The sequence below is a fragment of the Mustela putorius genome, unplaced genomic scaffold (genome assembly GCF_011764305.1).
Source record: "Mustela putorius furo isolate JIRA1106 unplaced genomic scaffold, ASM1176430v1.1 tig00003911_pilon_pilon_pilon, whole genome shotgun sequence".
Lineage (NCBI taxonomy): Eukaryota > Metazoa > Chordata > Mammalia > Carnivora > Mustelidae > Mustela > Mustela putorius.
Genome location: NW_025422058.1, coordinates 3,486,144 through 3,509,140, shown reverse-complemented (window position 1 = coordinate 3,509,140; position 22,997 = coordinate 3,486,144). Strand labels below are relative to the sequence as shown.

Below are 22,997 nucleotides of genomic sequence, written 5' to 3'. Positions count from 1 at the left end.
AAGATTTTATTTATTTATTTGACAGACAGAGATCACAAGTAGGCAGAGAGGCAGGCAGAGAGAGAGGAGGAGGCCTGCTCCTTGCTGAGCAGAGAGCCCGATGTGGGGCTCGATCCCAGGCCCCTGGGATCATGACCTGAGCCGAAGGCAGAGGCTTAACCCATTGAGCCACCCAGGCGCCCCTGTATCATAGAATTTTTAAAAGGCATGAAATCAGAAGTTCAGATTAAAATTATTAATTGTTGCTATTTTATCAAGCATATTATTAAATGAAACGCTTTTTTTTTTCTTGTGAGTATATAGCAGTGACCAATACAATGGCTATTAGTCTAGGCTGGTATTGTTGTCTTGATTTCTATTAATGCAGCAGAAATTTTACCCACCATTACCTTTGTATGATAATACAAATGTCAACATAGTTTGAAAGGCAAATAATGTCATAGTATTATTTTGAAAATAGTTCTGACCTTGCAGATACTTGAAACATTTTAAAGGACTCCATGGGGTCTACAAACCACATTTTGAGAACTGCTGGCCAAGAGCAAACCTAACTTTTAAGCTAGCAATCCATTTTTCACACAATTTGCAATCACACAGTATTTTTCCCACTCTGAGAAGAGTCTATGGTGTTTTAACAAATCTTAGCCTAACTGTTCTCATGAACCTCTTCTGCTTACAGTAATCATAACCCATCATATGCTATTCTGGTTCTAGCTTATTTCCCCATTTCTAACCTTCCATTCTTCTTGTCAAAATAAAGACTACTGGCCTCTCTTTTTGTCTGCCTAATCAAACTCTATATCAATTTTCTAATGATTTCAGTTTAATTCTTAATTTTATTGCCAGGAATCAACCTAGCCCTTCAGGATAGAATTTTCTTTCTTTGTATGTATATATATTTAATGAATTAAGTAGATTCATTGATTTTAAAATGGATTTTCTGCAAATATACTATTTCACTTGCTTGAGATAGAGCATTTGCTTGGACCTTAAACAGTGACATGATTTGGACAGGTCAAATGAAACTGCATATTTTTCAAAGTATAAGAAATAATAATAGTTGTATGAAGGTAAAAAAGCACAGGGATTGCTTAGGAAAAGGCAAGAAGGATGCAGATAATAGAGTAATTAGAAGACATGGTCAGAAAGATAATAAGGGGTCATGTCGTAGAAGGTGTTGAATGACTAGAGTTCATTTAGTAAGCAGTAGGGAGTTGCCAGAGATGTTTCAGAAGAGGCAGAGTTAATGTGGAGAAACAGGCTCAATAATCAAAGCATTATTTGTTTAAGATTTATTTGGCAACTACAGATGAAAAGAATTTGATGGAGAAAAGAGGTCTGAGGCAAGAAAACCAGGTTGGAGGCCTGAATTAGGGTGGTGGCCCTTAATGTGGAAATAGATTTTGAGAACGCTGAGGAAGTAAGATCAGTAAGTGGTCGTGAGGGAGAAGTGGTTGTGAAAAAATGATTAAAGTGTTAAGTATGAGTTACTGAGAGAACGGTGATGCTATTCATAGAAATCAGGAAGTTAGAAAAAGGAACGGTTTGTGTGAGGCAAAATGATGAGTTCAGTTCTCTGCCTATTAGGCATATAAGTAGTATACCCAAGGGGAACTAATTTTATACCACTTACAAGAACTGGAACCTAACAGATATTAGAAGATTGTGGTTATTATGTGTATAAGTGGCTACACTCAAGGGGAAACTAATTTTATAGCACTTATAAGAACTGAAACCTAATATATTAGGATATTAGAAGATGGTGGTTATAGCTGGACTGACTTTATATTGTCTCTTTACAATATCAATGTAAAGGGGAAAATGCAGTCAGTATCTTAATTCTCTGTAGAGTTTCTAGACATCTTAGGTTTCATGTGGTCCATGTAACAAAAAGATAGCTCTAATAAAGTGATACATATTATCAAATGATTTATAAAGTATTATTTATTATGCTAAATTTTGTCAGTCAGTCCTCACGACAACACTTAGATAGTATCACCTGGATTTTCATAAGAGAAATCAAGGTGCAAAGAGGTTAAGTAACTTTATTGAGGTCAAACAAGAAATGGTAGAAGGACATTTGAAACCAGGTTCTGTGTGATTTCAAAGTTCTTGTTTCTTCTACTCTGTGTAGCTACAGTATTTATTTGCCTTCTCCCTTTTCCTTTTCACAAAATGAAAAGGAAATAGTGCATTTTAGCATGGGCTATTGGTTTTTACTATATGATTATATCCAGAAATATATTTAATGCATGCTTAGGACATCTATGTTAAGAAAGGCTTGTGCTCAGGGACCCTTTTTTTTTCCTTCAAGTTTTTTTGAGATATATTTGATATACATTACTGTATAAGTTTAAGGTATATAGCATAATGATTTCACTTATGTATATTGTAGAATTATTAGTGCAAGAAGTCTAGTTAGCATCTATCATCTTATATAGATAAAATAAAAAGAGAAAGTAAAAAAACAAACACTTTTTCCCTTGGTGAGGAGAACTCTTAGGATTCACTTTTTAAACAACTTACAAATAAATCTTACAGCTATGTTGACTATAGTCATCATGCTGTATGTCACATCCCTAGTACTAACTTATCCTGTAATTAGACCTTTTTTACCTTTTGACTGTCTTCCTCCAGTCCCCTTCTCCTTAGGGGTAGGGAGTTACCTTGGTAACCATAAATCTGATCTTTTTTTATGAGTTTGATCTGTTTTTATTTTATTTATTTATTTATTTTAAAGATTTTATTTATTTATTTGACAGACAAAGATCACACGTAGGCAGAGAGGAAGGCAGAGAGAGAGAGAGAGGAGGAAGTAGGTTCCCTGCTGAGCAGAGAGCCAGATGCGGGGCTCAATCCTAGGACCCTGGGATCATGGCCTGAGCCGAAGGTGGAGGCTTTAACCCACTGAGCCACCCAGGCGCCCCATTTTTATTTTTTTAATATAATTTTTATTTTTAAGGATTTTGCACATAAGTGAGATTTTACAGTGTTTGTCTTAATCTGTCTTATTTCCCATAGCATATTGCCCTTAAGGTCTACCCATGTTGTCCCAAATAGCAGGATTCCCACATTTTTATGGATAAATAATATTTGTGTGTGTGTGTGTGTGTGTGTGTGTGTGTATGTGTGTGTGTATCTCACAACTTCTTTATTCATTCATCCACTGATGAACATTTAGGTTGTTTCCATGTCTTGACTATTGCAAATAATGCTATGACGAACATAGGGGTACAGATACCCTTTTGAATTAGTGTTTTTCTTTCCTTTGGATGTATTCCCAGAAGTAGAATTGCTGGATCAGATGGTATTTCTATTATTAATTTTTTGAGGATCCTCCATACTATTTTCCATAGTGGTTGCACCAGTTTGCAATCTCACCAACAGTGCACAAGAGTTCCCCTGTCTCTACATTCTTGCCAGCATTTGTTATTTCCTGTCTTTTTGATGATGGCTAGTCTAACAAGTTTGAGGTGATATCTAATTGTGGTTTTATTTGCATTTTGTTAGTGACTAGAGATATTGAACATCTTTTCATGTACTTGTTGGCCTTTCATATATCTTCTTTGGGAAAATGTCTATTCAGATTCTTTGCCTATTTTTAATTGGATTATTATTATTATTATGACTATTGAGTTGTATGAATCCTTTATATATTTTAGTTGTTTACCCCTTATCAGATATATGCTTTGCAAATGTTTCTTTTCCCATTCTGTGTGTTTTCTTTTTTTGGTTGTATTTTTGCTGTGCAACAGCTTTTTAGTTTGATGTATTTCTACTTGTTAATCTTTTATTTTGTTGCTAGTGCTTTAGGTGTCACATCTGAAAAATTATTGCCAAGACCCATGTAAAGGAAATTTCCCCCCTAATTTTCTTCTATGAGTTTCATGGCTTCAGGTCTTGTTTTTAAGTTTTAAATCCATTTCAAGTTAATTTTTGTGAGTCGTATAAGATAAGGGTCTAGTTTCATTCTTTTTCATGTGAATATCAAATTTTCTCTGCAGTATTTATGGAAGAGACTTTCTTTTCTCCAATGAGTGGCTCTCCTTGGGGGGCAACTACTTCCTTTGCTGGAATGACAATTCCTATCTTTTGTTTAAGTTTTCAAATGTAACTACAGTAAAGTCATTTAAAAAATAATAAAGGGCTAGGTAAGTTCCTCTAATGCCACTTGAAATTTACACAAATAGCAAAGAATGCTCTTAATAGCAAGTCTGAGCATTCAAGTGTGGAAGTCTTCCTCTAGACAGAGGATGATGAGTCTAGAAATTAATGTTATGATTAGATGCTCCCACAAGGTGCAATGAGCAGGGATCCAAGAAAGACGTGCCTGTGCTATGTCTTTTACATGCGCCACATGGCACTTGGTACTCAATGAATTTAAGTCCTTTTTCCTTTTGCATTTTGCAAGATGCTTCCACATATTTCATTTTTCTATATATTAAAAAGAAAATCCCAAGGAATAGACCATTATTCTTACTGTACTAATACATAAGAATCTTTATTCACTGAGTTTAAGAATGATTGGATAATTCTGCAGTTCAGTCTCTGTAAACTGAATGTTCCAGATTGGCTAAATTGATCATGTAGGAATTGATCTCATGTCCCTCTGGCCGCTGAGATACAATAATGAGAGAAAGTCTGATAGGAAAGGTCTTCTTGTTTATAATCCAAAGTGAACATGGTTCCCACTTAAGTGAAGACTCATGACACTTTCTGGGTAACACCATTGAACTTGCATTGTGCAGTGGCTGAGGACACTATTGTTAGTCCCTTTACCCCTAGGGTTGAATGGGTAACATTTTGTATTGCAAAAATATAACAGTTGTTTAATTTCACAGAGTTCTCAAAGTCTCATGGAAAGTCTCAGACATGAGATGGAGAAGGTGGAGTTTCTAGAACTGAACATTTGTGTAAGTTAAAAAGAGCTTTCAAAGTGTATCAGACATGTAGAAAAGTAAAACATGTTGCAATCATGTCACACAAAGGAGACCTGCATGCAAACAGCATAAAAAGAAAATAGAAGATGAGGTTAACTAGACAGGTATTCAAAGTTCAGACAATAGAAGATACTAACTAGGAAGATTATAGATTTTGACTGTAATTTTTTAAGAAAAATTTGACTATTAAGAAGGAAAGAATTTATTTACAAGTAAAGCCATATAACCTTATTTAAGACACGTTCTTATGCCTTTATTTCAGGCTCCTTTATTCTGTGAAAAGAAAAGGGAAGTAAAGCATAATGACTGAGTAACTCAGGAGAACCACAGATCTCTTGTTCTCTAAAGGAGAGTAGGAAGAGTAACTCTCAGAACAGTGTGGGTGATTGGGGTGCCTGGCTGGCTCAGTCATTAGAGCATGCAACTCTTGATCTCAGGATTTTGAGTTTGAACTCCACGTGGGGTGTAGAGATTAATTAAATAAGAAAAAAAAATTTTTTAAGGAAAAAAAACCCAAAACCCCAGGCGCCTGGGTGGCTCGGTCAGTTAAGCATCTACTTTTGGCTTGGGTCATGATCCCAGAGTCCTGGAATTGAGCCCCACATAAGGCTTCCTGCTCTGCGGGGAGACTGCTTCTCTCCCTGCTTGTGCTCTCTCTCTGTCTCTTTGTCAAATAAATAAATAAAATCTATTTAAAAAAGAAAAAAGAACAGTATAGGTGACTTCTTCCCTCAGCTAGTGTCTAGTGTCTGACATTAGGAAACTCAGAAAATTTCCTTATTATACTAATTTCAGGTCCTTACAAAATCAGAATCCTGTATATCATGAGATAGTTAAGCTAAGCTTCCGAACTCTTTTTATACAATCACCTAGAAAAAACAGAGTGGCATCCTGAATGAGCCAGAATACCTGCAAAAAAAGTTTAAATAGATCTGCATTGGATCTAATATCTATATATCATACCTAGTATCTATTAGTATAGATACCTAGTATTCTATTAGTTCATGCAATCAATATGTATAAATTCCCTACTATGTCAGGGAGTGAGGATACAGTGTTTATAAGACACATAAGATCCTGACCTCATGGAACTTGCAGTCTCCTGTGGAAAATGGGCATTATATAACAATGCATTCATTTTTACCTGTATTCCTTTGTAAAAAGCAGATATCTTTTGAGGTTTTATGCTAGGTGTAGATGATATCAAAATTGCTGTCTTCAAGAAAGTGAAAGTTGAATCTACTTGGTGGGAATGTATTACATTGGTAAAACTTTGCTAATTGTTACTTTTAGTATCCAGTAATGCTGGACATTTCTATTACCTTATAACATAATTCAACCCAAATCCCCTTTCTGTTCAAATCCCCATCTCAATCCACTTGCAGCTATTATAGAATACTATCACTTGTTACTACTAAAGGCTAATCAAAAGAGCCTATGGATTCTTCCACTGAACAGAATTTCTCTGCCATATTGAACCTCAGCTGACAGGAAACAGGCCTATTCACTTCTGTTTCAGAAAGTAGAAAGGTACATTTTCTTTTATCTGAGGGCTTATGGAACTCACAAGATCTGAAAAGCCTGTTTTAGAAACTGGCACAGATAAAGACCCTCGTCCAATAGTTTTATTTTTAGGACTTGTCCGTATGTGTTAACAAGAGTTTCAGATTATAAGAAGTTTATTGTTTAGGCCACTTTAAGGCAATATAACTAGAGGCAAAGGTAAGCACACTACCCTCAAAAAACATCAGAGGGACTATTTCTGAGTCATCAGACAAATACAGTAAGAGCTTATATCTTTTGAGTTCACCCCTTTAAAAATAGACCAGGAAAGTCTCAAAGCATATAGAGCATTTAGGTTTCTGGTCTCAGCTTTGTAGCTATAGAGTGATTCATCGCATCTATTAGCTGACAATCATCAGTACAAGAAATCCAAAAGTCAACACTGTCAAAGGTTCAGTTAAGACTGCAATAATTTGAGATATATTACCTTTATGCAATAATTTTAATAGTGAATAACCTTTTAAAAATTCAGTCTGGCTCCTCCAACTAAAAGAACAGAAAAATACTCAAATAGAATTCCTAAAGGATTCCATAGTGTCACAAATTTATAAATGTATATTTAAATAAAATTGTAGGGGCTCCTGGGTGGCTCAGTGGGTTAAAGACCCTGCCTTCAGCTCAGGTCATGATCTCAGGGTCCTGGGATCGAGCCCCACATTGAGCTCTTTGCTCAATGGGGAGCCTGCTTCCCTTCCTCTCTCTCTCTCTGCCTGCCTCTCTACCTACTTGTGATCTCTGTCTCTCTAAAAAATAAATAAAATCTTAAAAAAAAATTTAAAAATATTAACAACTGTTCCATGGATTGCTTTTTTTTTTTTAATTGGTGAATTCAAGGGAGAGCAGAGGTATGTATGGTATGCTGATAAACTGACTTTCTGAAAGACAAACAAAAAAAACCCAACAACTCTGATTTCAAGTCTTCCTTGATTTCTTTAGCATAAATACCCCCACCATGGCCAATTTCAAGTTACCAACCTGAAATCACTGAGCTTAGAGTTGGAAGAGATGTGCATAATCTGCTCTTATGAGCCTGTGGAAGCCAGCTCCAGTACCCACCGACCGTGATCTGAGGAAGAGAAATACTACTTTAGTTTCTGTTAAGGAGCCAAAAGACTATATTTTTTCTGAGGTAGTTCCTAGAAAATCCAGTCTTTGGAATTATACCATGTTTGGTTTTAATGTTTTATCATGCTCAAGATTCCTTTTATAAATATTTTCAATGATGCACACTTTGATGCGATTTAGGTGGAAACGTGGCAATCAGTTTTCCCTAATGAGAAATATAAAGATATAAATGTTTGTTATCAAGGCAATAATATTAGAAAGATTTCTAATAAAATTTCAAGTTGCTCAACTTAGCAGTAATGTTTCTATTCCGTTGGATGAAGTCAATTTATATTTAAATTTTATTTATTTATGTCCACCAGATGGCAGACTTACACAGCAACCTTACAAACAAGGCACATCATTTCTACAAGGCTGAGCAGTAATTTTTGAAGATGCTAAAGGGAATTAAAAGAACTTTCATTATACAAGAAATGCAGGAGCTCATTTGGATTGTACTCTTATTTTCCTTGGATTGGATTGTACTCTTATTTTCCTCCCTCCAGCCCACATGACTTCTTTGGGTTCCAGAGGGTATTAGGGCATTATCACTTCTCTTTTATGAGATTTTCATTAAAGAAACATGCGAATTTAAACACAGTTGAAACTGAAATTTCCTTCCTCTCCACTTCTCTTTTAGCCTTTCCTTCCAGCTGTTCATTTCAGAAACCTGGAAATCACCTTTGATAGTTTCACTTTTCCTACCTTCTCTATTGAATTCAACATCAATCCTACGGATTCCTGTCTATCATCTTTTCTTGGGATGATTACCACAGTCTCCTAACTCATCTCCTTTCTATTCTCCACACAACAGAAAAAGCATTGTTTTAAAACTATAAATCAGGGGTGCCTGGGTGGCTCAGTTTGTTGTGCCTTCGGCTCAGGTCATGATCCTGGAGTCCCAGGACTGAGCCCCACATCCAGCTCTCTGCTCCAGAGGAAGTCTGCTTCTCCTACTGACCTCTCTCCTCTCATGCTTTCTCTCCCTCTCTTTCAATTAAATAAATAAAAATCATATATATATTATCATATATCATATATTACATATATACACATATATATGTGTGTATATATATACATATATACATATATATGTATACATATATGTTATTCTATTAAAATCCTTTAGTGGCTTGCATGAACCTGAAGAAAAATTTTCCGTTTAGTGTTGATCTTTTATACCCTTTAAGGTAAATAGCTTCTTACATTTTTTTTTTTAGCTTCTTACTTTTTAAAACAGAGTCTCAAAAATAAATAAATAAATAAATAAAACAAAGCCTTAGAATGAAGTAGTAAATGTGAGTAGATAAAAGGAAAAGCAATAAACTGCAATAATTCCACTGGATATAGCTAGTAGTATAGCGTAGTACAGATGCTGTTCTGTAGTTGGTTCTATAAGTAGTGCCAGTGCTCTCAACAGAAAATAAGTTGTTACTTTAGTGTCCTTAGGGTCATAATCTACATGCCACCTACCACAGGAAAATTATTTGCTTGTTTACTTCAGAGAGGTTAAAGGCAGATTTTAGGATCTTATTTTGAGGGAATGGAAGTCTCTTGAGAGAAATTGTGAAGGGAAATTTGGGATGATGGTTAGATCTGAAGACAATAATATTAAGTGCTTCTGACTAGAAAATGTTGAGATAAATCTACCTCATTTCCTTGGGAGTATTCTTCTTTGTTCCAGTTATGTATAGCTGTATTACAAACCACCTCAACTCAGTAGCGCAGAACAGTAGTCCATTTATTATTATGATCATCACTCATGGCTTTGGAGGCTAACTAGATTCAGTTAAGCCCAGCCTCTTGTGGTTGCAGTCAGACTGTGGCTGGAGCTGGAGTCCTTTTGAGGCTTTTTGCATTGACATGTGTACAGAGATATGGGCTATTGGCTGGATCCTTAGCAACAGCTTTTGACTGGAACATGTACTTTCATGTACTTACAAGTACACATGTCCCTTCTATGTGGTTTGGGCTTCCTCAAAATAAATGATCAGTGTGGAAGCATAAAAACCATCTTGGGGCCAACCTGGGACAGTACAGAGGGGCCGTTTCAGTTCTAGAGCTCCCTGAGCATCAGCCAAGGTTGTCACTGGGACTGCATCACAATTCAACTTCTCCCTCTGTCTACTCTTGTTTTGCTTCCCTTCCCTTCCCTTCCACAGGTGCTAATCCCAAGGCATTCCTTAATAAACATACGCAATAATTTAGTCTTAGAGTTGACTCCTGGGGGACCCAGCTTACAACAACATGGGAACTATAAATTCGGCTGGGAAGACTAACTTGTGAGAGTCAAATGAAGCGGACCCATATGAGGCCAGTCAGTGTTGATTCCAGAATTTTCACTTGGAATTCACATTGGAAGCAGCATTATGTTTTGCATATGTGTTTGTTTAAGGAAATTGGAGTGGGGGAGGGGAACTTACTTTGGGGCTTTATTTTGAAATTGCTTATATAGAAGTACATTATGACTTCACTGGATATTTATTTATGGGGCTTGTCTGGGCAGCTGATAGAGATAAAGGGATGAGACTAAAAGACCCTGTGTACCTATACACAAACATTCCACTCCCCACTTGTCACTCTTAGGATGGCCATCTAAGGTTGGCTGAAAGAGTTGTGGAATTCTCCAGAAAGTCTTACAAAAAACTAAAGCACTTACCATTGTTGGTGGTGTTTTGTGGCCAAAGATGAGCAAGAGAATAATTGTAGGGGCAGAATGAGAAACTGCCATGACAGAACTGAGGGCGGAGGGCACATGAACCAGTGATATTCATTGCTTAAATTAAGATTTTCTTGTAGGAAAATTCACTTGATGACTTAAGAAGACTGTTGGAGTCTGTTTGAGAATCAAGGAAAAAAAAAAAACCTCAGGGCTTCAAAACTCACTCCCTCCCAAATATTAACATAGTTTACTCACTTTGTTTCCTTTAATTTTTTGTCAAATATCTCCTTCTCAAAGCTGTTTTCTTGGCCATTCGCTCTACTTAGACTAGCACCCCTTTTGATGGTGAATATTTTCTGTCCTATGGTCTGCAGAACAGAGACATCTAGTGTACAGGAAGAAGGAAGAATGTAGACTTGGAAGGGAAGAAGAGACTCCCTCCAGAACTGAGAGCCTCTCTTGATTTCCCATTGGTGCTTGTGGCCCTGGATCCTGTATCTCTGCTCTTTTCCCCCTTTTCCCTCTTCATGTAACTCATTTGGGTCCGTATCATTTGCCACCAAAGGTTCTAACAAACATGCTTTTCTTTAGTAATTTTTAGGTCTTACCCTTTTCCCTCTAACTACCCCTGAAATTTTTTAGAAAAGCAAAGGTGGGGAAAGGTGTTCTTTTTTCTTTTATAGAGAAGCAGACACTGCTTAGCAGCATAAAGGTATTTCTGATAAAAGGTTGAATCTAAGACGTTCAGGAAAGCATCAGTCTAATTTTTCTGTTCCATTTGAGGGCACTTGTAAAAACCTCACCCTTGGAGAACCTGGGTGTTTCAGCTGGTTAAGCATCCAACTCTTGATTTTGGCCCATCAGGTCATGATCTCATGAGTCATGAAATCAAGCCCTGCTTTCAGCTTCACCCTCAGTGAGGAGGTTGTTTGAAGATTATCTCCCTCTGCAACCCCTCACGTGCTCACTCTCTCTCTCAAATAAATAATAAATAAATTAAAAAAAAACCAACCCATAATCCTGTACTATTTTCTGTTGTTTTAAAATTATCTGAAAGATATTTATACAAAGAAGTCTTTTAAAAGCAGGCAGACTTGAGGAGACATTGCTATGTCCTCTGAGAAGTTCTCTACAACCTGGGACACTCTGCAGACCTAACCGGTTATCTTAATAATTTGTTTCCCTAGTAATTATTTTAAAAATGACATCTTTACTCTTTATTTTTTTTAATAAAGATTTTTATTTATCTACTTGACAGAGATCACAAGTAGGCAGAGAGGCAGGCAGAGAGAGAGGAAGGGAAACAGGCTCCCTGGTGAGCAGACAGCCCAATGCGGGTCTCAATCCCAGGACCCTGAGATCATGACCTGAGCCGAAGGCAGAGGCCTTAACCCACTGAGCCACCCAGGTGCCCCAACATCTTTACTCTTTAAAAGGTAATTAAGTATTTGTGAGGTTTCTTGTTAAACCAGAAAAAAGATTTTAGATTGTCTTTTTCTCTTTTTAAAAAAATCTTTTAAAAATATTTATTTATTTATTTGTCAGAGGGAGCAAGCACAAGCTGTGGAAGCTGCAGGCAGAGGGAGAAGCAGGCTTCCCACTGAGCAGGGACTGATGTTGAGCAGGGAGACTCGATCCTACGACCCTAGGATCATAACCTGAGCCAAAGGCAGAGGCTTAGCCAACTGAGCTACCCAGGCATCCCAAGAAAGTCCTTTTCCCTTTATGCACAAGTGAATAGCATCTTTGACTCTTGGCTTCCTTATTCAAGTAGGTGAGAGCTTTTGTCTCATTAACTGGAACTAGTCAAGGTTGCAATTGCTTCCCAGTTCAAACTTATCTTAACTGTTATCATTCAATTTATTTTAATTAGCTAATCCCTAATACTAGGGAAAGTATTTTAATTCCATGGGTGTTTATTTCTTATTATTTCCCAAACAATATTAAAAGACAGAGTTTTTATATCTATAGTATAAACTTACTGCTTATCAGGATCCTAGGGCCTGAATGAATATGAGTGCTACTTGAAGAAGAAATATTTTATTTTTGCAGTCTCTTAGAAAAGCATAAAACTCTCCGTACCATCATTTTGTCAGGAAAGCAGATTTGCTTTTGAGTGCATCTCCAAATACTGTATATCTTATTTGGTGTACTTGAATGGTGCCTTCTAAATTTTAGAGACTTACTTGGTTCTAGGATTGTTTATTTGAGTACATAGTCCAGGTCTGGGCAACACAAGTTAAGGAAGGGACCAAATTGTTGGTGAACTGGGGCCTTATTATCGTTGGTGAAACTAGTCAAAAGTATCCTTTAACTGAAGCCTGCCTAGGGTTTCTCAAATGTAGGTATTGTTTTTGTTTTTGCCATATTTATCCAAAGAATGGATTTTGTCTTCTCCTTTCCTTATTGCTCTTGGTCCACTGGGTTATCTACCTATTACCTCTTAGCTATGCAGTTAAAGCACAAAGCTTTTGTAATACATGTGGGGAAATCTTGGCATACGTACAAAAAGGTAATCTGATTCACAACTAATTTCTTCATTTGCTTCCAGTCCATATAGAGAACTCTCTTACTTTTCCTGATTTCCTAGGAAGTGAGATTTCTTACTTTATTTTTCTAGGTTAACTTTTGAAATGAAAGTCATTTCATGGATGCTTGTAATGTCCTATACACTTTAAGTCTCTTACTCATTGAAGCTTATTCTTAACCAGTCCCTCTTTTCCCCTGGCACACAGGCTCTGAACAATAAACTTTATTTTTTTATTTTCCTTTTTAAAAAAGAATTTTCCAAGGGTGCCTGGGTGGCTCGGTGGGATAAGGTGGTCCGACTCTGGATTTCAGTTCAGGTCATGATCTTGGGGTATTTAGCTGGAGCCTGCTCAGTGGGCTGTCTGCCTGAGATTCTCTCCTTCTCCCCTTCCCCCACTCACACCTGTGCTCACTCTCTCACTCTCTCTCTCTTTCTCTCAAATACATCAATAAATCTTTAAAAAAATTTTTCCCAATTCTTGAGAGTTTCAAGGCCCCCTAGCTGGTAGATGAAGATGTCATAATTCAAAACCAGGCAGTCTCTTTCTAGAGTCTGGAGTCTTAGTCACTGTAGTACCTCTTCTAAAGAATGGACATGGATGAGCATGAGGCAGAGGACAGAAGTTTGGAGAGAGGTTCCAGTGCAGTTATTCCAAATATCTTGAGAATGGGGGCGGGGGGTAATATAGCCAGGTTAGATTTAAAAAAACAAAGCCAAAGGCAGGGTGGATATAGCTTTTGCTTCATCATTTTCTTGTGGTAAGTATTAATTGTGAATGACTATGAAACGTAATACCAATTCCAAATCTTTATACTTTCTCCTTGTAGACTTTTGGGTCTACATGAAAATAGAATTCTTAGGTAACTTTTTTTTTTTTAAGTTCCCAAAGTAGAACATACAGATTTGTACCCTCCTCCCCAAGTAGGCACATACCCATGAGCAGACACATACACACAAACACACACACACGTGCACACAGACATATCCATTCTCTATATGACATGTGCTGTAATTAGCTCTTTAAAAACTACCAAAATACAAACTTCTCTCATTTTCAGTTCGTTCCCTCTCAGGTCTTCCCAGTACATATTTCTTCCAGTAATACTAACATACTTATTCTAGTCATAATTGTTGTGTAAGAAACCACCTCCAACTTAGTGGAGTTAAACAACAACAAACATTTTATTATGGTTTCTGTGAATCAGACTCAGAGACTCTCATGCTAGTGACATCGGACACTGACTAAATTTGTAACAGCATTTGGGGCATTTTAGGGCTACAAAAAAAAAAAAAAAAAGAGAGAGAGACAGAAACTGCCTCACCTTAAATGACCTAGCCTCAGAAGTTAGATAGTGTCTTTGATTATAAACAAGTCACAAGCCTGTCCACATCTATTAATTTCATTGCTTTCTGCCTTTCCATTGGTAATAAGATCATGATGGAATCATAAGCCCAAAAGGAACCTCAAAAGTTACCTAGTCCCATCCTATATTTCATGCAAGTTTTAATAACTCTCTGAAAAAATTTCTGTTATTTACATTGATTTTCTCTTCAAATTTTAATCATTTTCTTAAAAATGTGAATTCTAACAAGTTTTGCACTTCATTTTATTTTTAATAATGATACATGTTTTTGCAAAACTACTTAAAAACATAATACAGTAATAATTATGTTCAAGGAGTTAACAGTTCAAATGACCATACACAGAGGAAAAGGACAAGCATAGGCCCATACTTTAAATAACTACTCAAGGAAAGGACAGTTTAGGGAATAGTCAGAAATGTCTACTTAAAGACTTCAATGCAGTTGGGGTTCGCATGATGAGATTAGTGCTTGTGCTCCTCTCTCTCCTTTTCTTTCTCTCCCTTAACCCCTCCAATTCTCCATATGAAGATAGAGCAAGAAGTCAACCATCCACAAACCGTAGAATGTACTGGCACTTTAATCTTGGAATTTCTAGCCTCCAGAACTGTGAGAAATAAATGTCTGTTATTTAAGCCACCCATTCTACAGTATTCTAGTGGCTTGAATTGACTGACACTAAGGAAATTGAGTATTTAGGTTTAGAAATGCACATTCCCATAGGAAATTTGATTTAAATAAAGATTCATTTCTGAAATAGGCCATTTTCTGAATCCATAATATAATTGAAATATCAAATATTTTAAAATAGTTTAAAAAAACTGTTACAATATTGGTTTTTAAATGCAACAGGTAAATAAAGCTGGGTTTAGTTGTCTTGTCTGCTATTCTCTGGCTGTGTTAATCTGACCACATCATCTTACCTCTCTGGGTATCCTTTTCTTCACTTACAAAATGAAAGGGTAGGGATCGTTGTGGAAAAATAATATTTTAAAAAGTTCCTTCCAATTCCATACCCACTAAAAGGAACTCAAAGAAGCTAGTTAGTGAAGGAAACTTTATCCATACTGAAACTGGGGAATGCCTTAACTTCATACTGCAATCTCTGATGAATAGTGTCCACAAGTCAGCAGAGAAGCCAGGCTATGTACATGGTTCTCTTGCTCTTGCACAAATGCAAGCTATGTAGATAAGATTGAGGCACATCTAACTCTATTCAGTTTAGAGGAATGAGGTCTTCAAAGGATGGGTGGCCTTCAGGAAAAATAGCCAACAGCTGAAGAACAGTTCAAAAACAGCTGAAAAACAGCTCAAAATTCTTTGAGCTGTTACCCTGCTAAAGGTCTCCAGGAGAACATGGCATGTCTAGAAGGTCTATTTAGGATGGATGTGAGGCTGTAGATTGGTTAGCAGGGGAAACTTAAAGCTGATTTTGCAAAGCACTTTTTATCAGACTGAGGAAATGTCAAACTTCAATATTAAAGAGTTGGGGAAGGGCTACCTCTGAAATTATGGGGCCTGCAATCCCTAGGTAATGTTCAGCTCTGTCACTGCCAAAAATAATAGAAAAGGAGGAGAACGCCGTCAATAAAGAAGAAATCTATCTTTTCTTCTTAGAAACTACTTAGAAGGCAGTAGTGGGAAACAGTGCTGAAGCCCCAAGCTCAGAGCAGCTGAAATCTGTGCCATCCTTTGCGTCTTTCTGGGCATCCCTAATGTAACAAGAAGAGTGAGGAATTGAGGCCTTGGAAGCCTAACATTTAACCCATCTCATGGTTAACTTCTGTCTAATGGCTGGACAGGAGAGTTTTGCAGGTTTTGGCGTGACTCAAAATAATTATTACTGGTTTTGGCAAAGAGTAAAGCCAAGTTCTAGGCCTGACAGGATTACCCCTTTGACAAATAGTATGAGCAACAGCATAACTGTTACTCTCTTTCTGGCTCTAGTTGCAGCTGTCATAGATGGAAATGGACACCACCTTATTTCTGTTTGTAAGAACTCTGGACACCCAGCTGAACCTTTGGTTATACCTGAGGAGACCACAGATTTAGCTGAAAAACAAGATGAAAAACCATTAGAAGATCCATGTCTTCATTTGAATATTAAGAAATTAAATAGTTTATGGTGAAACATGCAGAAATCTACAACTTTCTCTTTAATTGCCCCAGCAACATCTGGACACACTTCACTCTAAAATCCCAGATGAGATCTCAAAGAAGCCATGTTCATTAAGTTACCCAAGTATTATATTAATTGTATCCTGGTTTTGGGATGCACACACACACACACAAATTTTCAGAGTGTAAATGTGATTGATGTGATAAAATGTAATGTAAATAAATTTCACTAGCACAACAACAAAAGAAGTGAGACCTGCCAGAGACATGGCATGCCTAATTGCCCACCCCAGCTCTAACATAGGCCTTCCTTTATGAATGAGAGCAGGGACTGTGGAGAAAAATGTAGAATCAGGAAGCTGGTCCTGCCAACCAATCAACAAATAGCTCCCGGTGAAATAGATTTTAGGTGGCACACAAAGTAGAACCTTAAACAGAAAGGTTGAACTCTAGGGGCACCTAGGTGGCTCAGTCAGTTAAGTGTTTGCCTTTGGCTCAGGTCATGATCATCAGGTGTTGGGATGGAGTCCCTGGGATAGAGCCCTGTGTCAGGGTTTCTGCTCAGCAGGGAGCCTACTTCTCCATCTCCCTCTGTGCCCTCTCTCTCATTCTCTCTCAAATAAATAAAAATCTTAAAAAAAAAAAAAAAGGTTGAATCCTAAATCTTCTCTATGGCTCCTTCCAACTCAAATATTCTAAGACATGATAGGTAAGAAATCTTCATCTTGAATGTTGGTACTTAGCAAAGTACCAAAATATAGATTTATTTATTTATTTTAAAAAAGATTTTGTTTATTTGACAGACAGAGATCACAAGTAGGCAGAGAGGTGGGCAGAGAGAGAGAGAAAACGAAGCAGGCTCCCTGCTGAGCAGAGAGCCTGATGCGGGGGCTTGATCCCTGGACCCTGAAATCATGACCTGAGCCGAAGGCATAGGCTTTAACCCACTGAGCCACCCAGGTGCCCCTAGATTTATTTTTTTTTTAAGATTTTTATTTTATTTATTTGACAGAGACACAGTGAGAGAGGGAACACAAGAGGAGTGGGAGAGGGAGAAGCAGGCGTCCTACTGAGCAGTGAGCCCAACGCGGGGCTCAGTCCCAGGACCCTGGGATCATGACCTTAGGTGAAGGCAGACTCTTACTGAGCCACCCAGGCACCTCAAAATACAGATTTAAGTGAAAGTGAATGAAATTGTCAGTAAGAATTTCATGGTGATTCTAAAGGGGACTCTGAACAACTTTCAAATATATTAGATTGAATTTTTCCTTTATCATTGATTTTACCCCCAGCATTGAGACTCTCCTGCAGGAAGGTCAAGAGCATGATCCTCAAGGTGGTAGGCACATGGACAGTACTCTTTGAGATTGTAAAGGGAACAAAGAAAGTGGGAGTGAAATTTTTCTATGAGTGCACCAAGATTTGGAAACAGAAAGAAAGACCAGTTGAAAATGGTGTGTAGGCCATGGCCTGCTCCTTGCCTCCAGCAGAGTCCTCTGCTAAATCCAAATGTAGATCAAAGTGGCTGCAGAGATGAGTTCTCTTGAGGAGAACTCCTCCATACACTATTGGTACTCACACCCTTGGTATCTTGCCCTCACTGTCTTCCATGTCCTGGTCCTGGAACCCCACCAGCCCTGCACACAACCAGTTCACCAAGGAAGACAGAGGCAAGCTGGTTGAGCAGGCTGAGTACTCTGACATGTTCACCTGTATGAAGACCATGATGGAGCATAGCACCAAGCTGCCCAGTCAGAGTGTAGCCTGCTCTAGGCAGCCTATAAGAATGTCTTCAGATGCCCCTAAAGGATTTTTTCAAATATGGAGCAAAAGATGAACACCTCTGATAAGAAGTCACAGCTGAAAAGTCTGAACTGAGATTCATTTGCATCACTGTCTGACAATTTTTGGTAAGAGCTTAATAGCCAATGCAACCAATCCAAAAAGTAAAGTCTTTTATCTGAAAATGGAGTTTACTTCTAGTAACTTTTGTTGAACATGATGATGATTAAAAACAAACTATAGATAATTCTGGAGGAGCTTTCCAAAAGGCATTTGATATAAACTATAAAGAGAGGCAACCCTTACACTTAATCCACATGGGGTTGGCTTTTAACTTCTCTGTACTCTACTATGAAATCCTTAATAACCCAAAGCTTGCCTTTACACTGGCTAAAACTACTTTAGTTGTTCTATTTTATTGAAGTATAATTAACATACAGTGTTATAATGTTTATAACATAAACATTATACAATGTTTTTACATTCGTATACATTACTCAGTGCTGGCAACTATAGGTGCACTTTCAATCCTCTTTATCTGTTTCCCCATTTCCCCATCAACTTCCACCTCTGGCAACCATCAGATTGTTCTCTGTATTTAAGAGTCTTGATTTTTTCTTTGTCTTTTTCTTCTTTCTTTGTTGATTTGTTTTACTTCTTAAATTCTACATATGGGTGAAATCATATGGTATTTGTCTTTCTCTGTCTTACTTATTTCACTTAGCATTCTATCCTCTAGGTCCATCATTGATACTGTTGCAGATGGCAAGATCTCTCTCTCTCTCTCTCTTTTTTTTTTTTTTTTGGCTAAGTAATATTTCACTCCACATCTTTTTTTTTTTTTTTTAAAGATTTTATTTATTTGACAGAGAGAGATCACAAGTAGAGGGAGAGAGAGGAGTAAGCAGGCTCCCTGCCTAGCAGAGAGCCCAATGCGGGACTTAATCCCAGGACCCTGAGATCATGACCCAAGCTGAAGGCAGAGGCTTAACCTACTGAGCCACCCAGGCAGCCTTCACTCCACATCTTCTTTATCCATTCATCTATCGGTGGACATTTGTATTGCTTCCATATCTTGGATACTATGAATAATGTTGCAAAGAACATGGGGGTGCATATATCCTTTTGAATTAGTGGATAACTACCCAATATTTAGTGGAATTACTGAATCATATGGTAATTATATTTTTAACTTTTTAAGCCACCTGCAAACTGTTTTCACAGTGGCTATACCAATTTGTTTTCCAACCAACAGTGCAAGAGGGTTCCTTTTTATCTTTATCTTTGTCAATGCTTGTTTCTTATCTTTTTGATGCTAGTCATTCTGACAGGTGTAAGGTAATGATATTGCATTGTGGTTTTGATTTGCATTTCCCTGATGATTAGTGATGTTGAGTATATTTTCATGTGTCTGTTTAGCCATCACTATGACTATTTCTTGAAAAATGCCTATATGAGTCTGCTGCCCATTTTAATTGGATTGTTTGTTATTTTCTTTTTGGTACTCAGTTGTATAAGTTATTCATATATTTTGGATATGAATCCTTTCTTGGAAATATCATTTACAAAGATCTTCTCCTATTCAGTAGGTTACCTTTTCATTTTATTGATGGTTTTCTTTGCTGTGCAAAGGCTTTTTAGTTTGATGCAGTCTCAATAGTTTATGTTTGCTTTTGTTTCCCTTGCCAGAGAGGACATATCTAGAAAAAAATGTTTCTAGGGCCAATATCAAAGAAATTATTCTCTATGTTTTTTCCTAGAAGTTTTATGGTTTCAAGTCTCACATTTAAGTCTTTAATACATTTTAGGTTTATTTTTGTGTATGGTATAAGAAACTGGTCCTGTTTTATTCTTTTGCATGTAGCTGTCCAGTTTTCCAATCTTCACCATTTATTGAAGATTCTGTCTTTTCTCCATTGTATATATCCATTGATCTATTGTCTATTTTTGTGCCATGCCTAAAACCACTTTTGATGAAGCCATCACAGAACTTAATGCACTGAAAGAAGACTCATACAAAGACAGCACCCTTTTATCATGAGGTAGCTTAGTGACAACCTAATATTATAGACATTGGACAATGCAGAAGAAGAAGGTAAAGTACAAAAGAGGCAGAAAACTAAATGTATACAGGATGTCATCCTTTTTACCTTCAAGAAAACTTTTTACAATCTCTATTCCTTGAATTTTCTTTCTTTCTTTTCTTTTCTTTTTTTTTTTTTTCAAGATTTTATTTATTTGTTTTTACAAAACAGAGAGACAGAGAGTCTGTGAGACCACAGGCTGGAGGAAAGGGCAGAGGAAGAAGCAGACTCCCCACTGAGCAGGAAATCCCCCATGTGGGACCTAGGAAAATGACCTGACTTAGACATGACCCTGAGACCATGACCAAGAGCTGGACACTTAACTGACTGAGCCACCCAGGTGCCCACCTCTACTTGGATTTCCTATAGTAAAGAAACCCGTTCATGTTTATGGAATCATCCATTTGATATTTCACAATGGATTACATTTCTTAGGGTAGGTGTTTTACTATAGATGTCTCATAAGCCATCTATTCTTTAGATAGAAATAATATATGTTGAGTTCTGTAGAGAATAAAGTGTATATTTAAAACCAGAAATAAAGCAGTGAGGGCAATGTAGAACAAAATCCCACTAGAATAGGATTATAGGTAAGGTACTGAGTCAGACAGTTCCCCATGCTGATCAACAGGTGGCATTAGCGTAGCTTGGATGTCAACTGGAACAGAGGGTGGAAATATTCAGGATCCAGGCAAACCTTGGGTGAATGTGTGGGGAGGCAGTGTGACTGGTTGTCTATATTTAGTTATGTCTTATCTCTCTAAATTGTTTATTTCTTAAATCCAGGAACATTTTCACATACAACTAAAAGTTGTACTGAACTTTTCTGTGCTTTATTTTTCTGCCTTTAAAACGGATATAACAATGATAGCTACCTCATAGGATTATTGTGAACAATGAAGAGTTAATGCATGTAAATGAACAATGCAATTGCAGGGTAAATGCTCAATAAATGTTAGTCAGTATGACTGCACAATGACCTTGAGGCACATAGTAGGTACATGTAATATCAGCACGTATTAGTGGATGCATAAATGGAAGGATGCTCTTAAACCTGATATTTATAAAACTCAGAGACTACCTGGCATTAAAATATCTGTAGAACATATTAGCATGGGAATAATCATTCACACTGGTAATATGATACTTTACTTTAAAAAGTATATAGTCTTGGGGTACCTGGCTGGCTCAATTGGTAGAGCATGCAACTGATCTTATTGTTTGAGCCCCATGTTGGGTATAAAGATAACTTAAAAATAAAAACTTTAAAAAAAAGTATATAATCTCAAGAGTCCATTGAAATGGTATCTTCCTGAGTATCATTTAGAGTTTATGCATAGTTCATTGATTCTTTCCAGAGAGGTGTTATATCAATATTTCAAAGCTAGGCAAACCTCTTATAGTTTGTTCCTCAGGTAAGAAGGACGGTCCCTACAATGTTCAGCTCTGTCCATACACAGACATGTTTGTTCAGCTTTATGAATTCAGTTCTATCACTACCTAGAAGCTACTCAAAAAAGAGGCTGGAATTAGTCTTCCTGTTCTAAGCTTGATAATCAGTTTGACCAGATGAGGACTCTAAGATACTTGCTTAGCCTTCAAGCTACATTTTCCCTTCCTAATTTTTGACTCCAGGAGTTCAGGCGTTAGAGTGGGGCTTCTACCCAGATGCCTGGTTTTTATGTCAAATTTTCCTGAGACTACCTGGGACCTGGACCCCCAGCTAGGGCCTTGACAACCTACCTATCCATTTTTCACTTTCTTATCCTGATACCCCAACTATGCCACTGTCCCTTGGATGTTAGATGAGAATCTGCTTCAAACATCATGGATCCCTATGGAACAACTATCACTGTCCCTTTGACAAAAACTTTTGTAGTCTAAGAGACAGTAACAATTATCACATCCCCTCCTGGATGTGGATCCAAATTAACCCTGAATTCCCCACACCACTTCAGACACTATTATTGTGATTTCTGACAGGCTAGCAAAGGCTGGTCAAGCTACTGGGTTAATCTTCCCTTCCCTAGTCCGTGCTCATTTCTACCTTCCATACTGGCTCAGTTAGCCTCATTTATGGCTGATAGGAAAGAAAGATTGGAATGGAATAAGAGAAAGGCAGATATTGCAAGGAAGAGGAGTGATAAGAACACTTTTAGCTCCAGAGATATAAATTCTATATGTGGAAATGGAAAATAAAGTGATTCTGAAATTTTACCATGATTTCATAGAGGCAATATGGAAATAAAATGGGATTTAGCTGTTTGAGTCCCACCTCTTCCACTTAAAGGTTATTTGACTTTTATGCAAGCCTAAGCTCTCTGACTCTCAATGTCCTCATGTGTAAAATGGGATTATAAGAATATTTATTTTGCAGGGTTGTGAGGATTAAATAAGATAAGGCATGGAAAGATGCTCTATTTTGGAGTGATGCTTGTCCCTTTTTTTCTTTTCCTTCCTTCCTTTCTTTCAACTTAGTTGCCATTCTTCAAAAATTAAGAAATTTCACTCAAGATTCCAAGTTCCTGGTGAAAAGTCAGGTATTGTGGCAACCATAGATTCATTTTCCCACAAGGAAAATTGGAAGTCCCCTTTAAATAAGGGTTAAATACCTTTAAATTCACCCCATCTCCATCACTGTCTGTCTTTCCCATGTTGAGTTGAGTGCCTGTTGCCATTTAATGTCATGTTTTTGTAACTGGCCATGAGCTGCTTGAACCAGGAGTGGCCAATTGCCCAGAGTAAAGGGGAAAAAAAAGCAGACATGTGAAATACCAATGAGTCATGGTAATTAACAATAATACAAAAGGGTCATGTTTATGAATTTCTGCTGTTGAGGTCCCAAGAAATGT

General features: G+C 37.3%; 1 long non-coding RNA gene across 4 annotated transcripts in view; it reads right to left on the bottom strand.

The window, feature by feature from the left end:
* The window catches only part of LOC106005762, a 77,696-nt gene that overhangs the window by 15,859 nt on the left and 38,840 nt on the right, over positions 1 to 22,997 (bottom strand). For all 4 annotated transcript variants that reach the window (XR_006603324.1, XR_001179366.2, XR_006603326.1 and 1 more), the window contains one exon: positions 7,479 to 7,569. This is a non-coding gene — a long non-coding RNA (uncharacterized LOC106005762). The remainder of the gene's footprint in view (positions 1 to 7,478; positions 7,570 to 22,997) is intronic.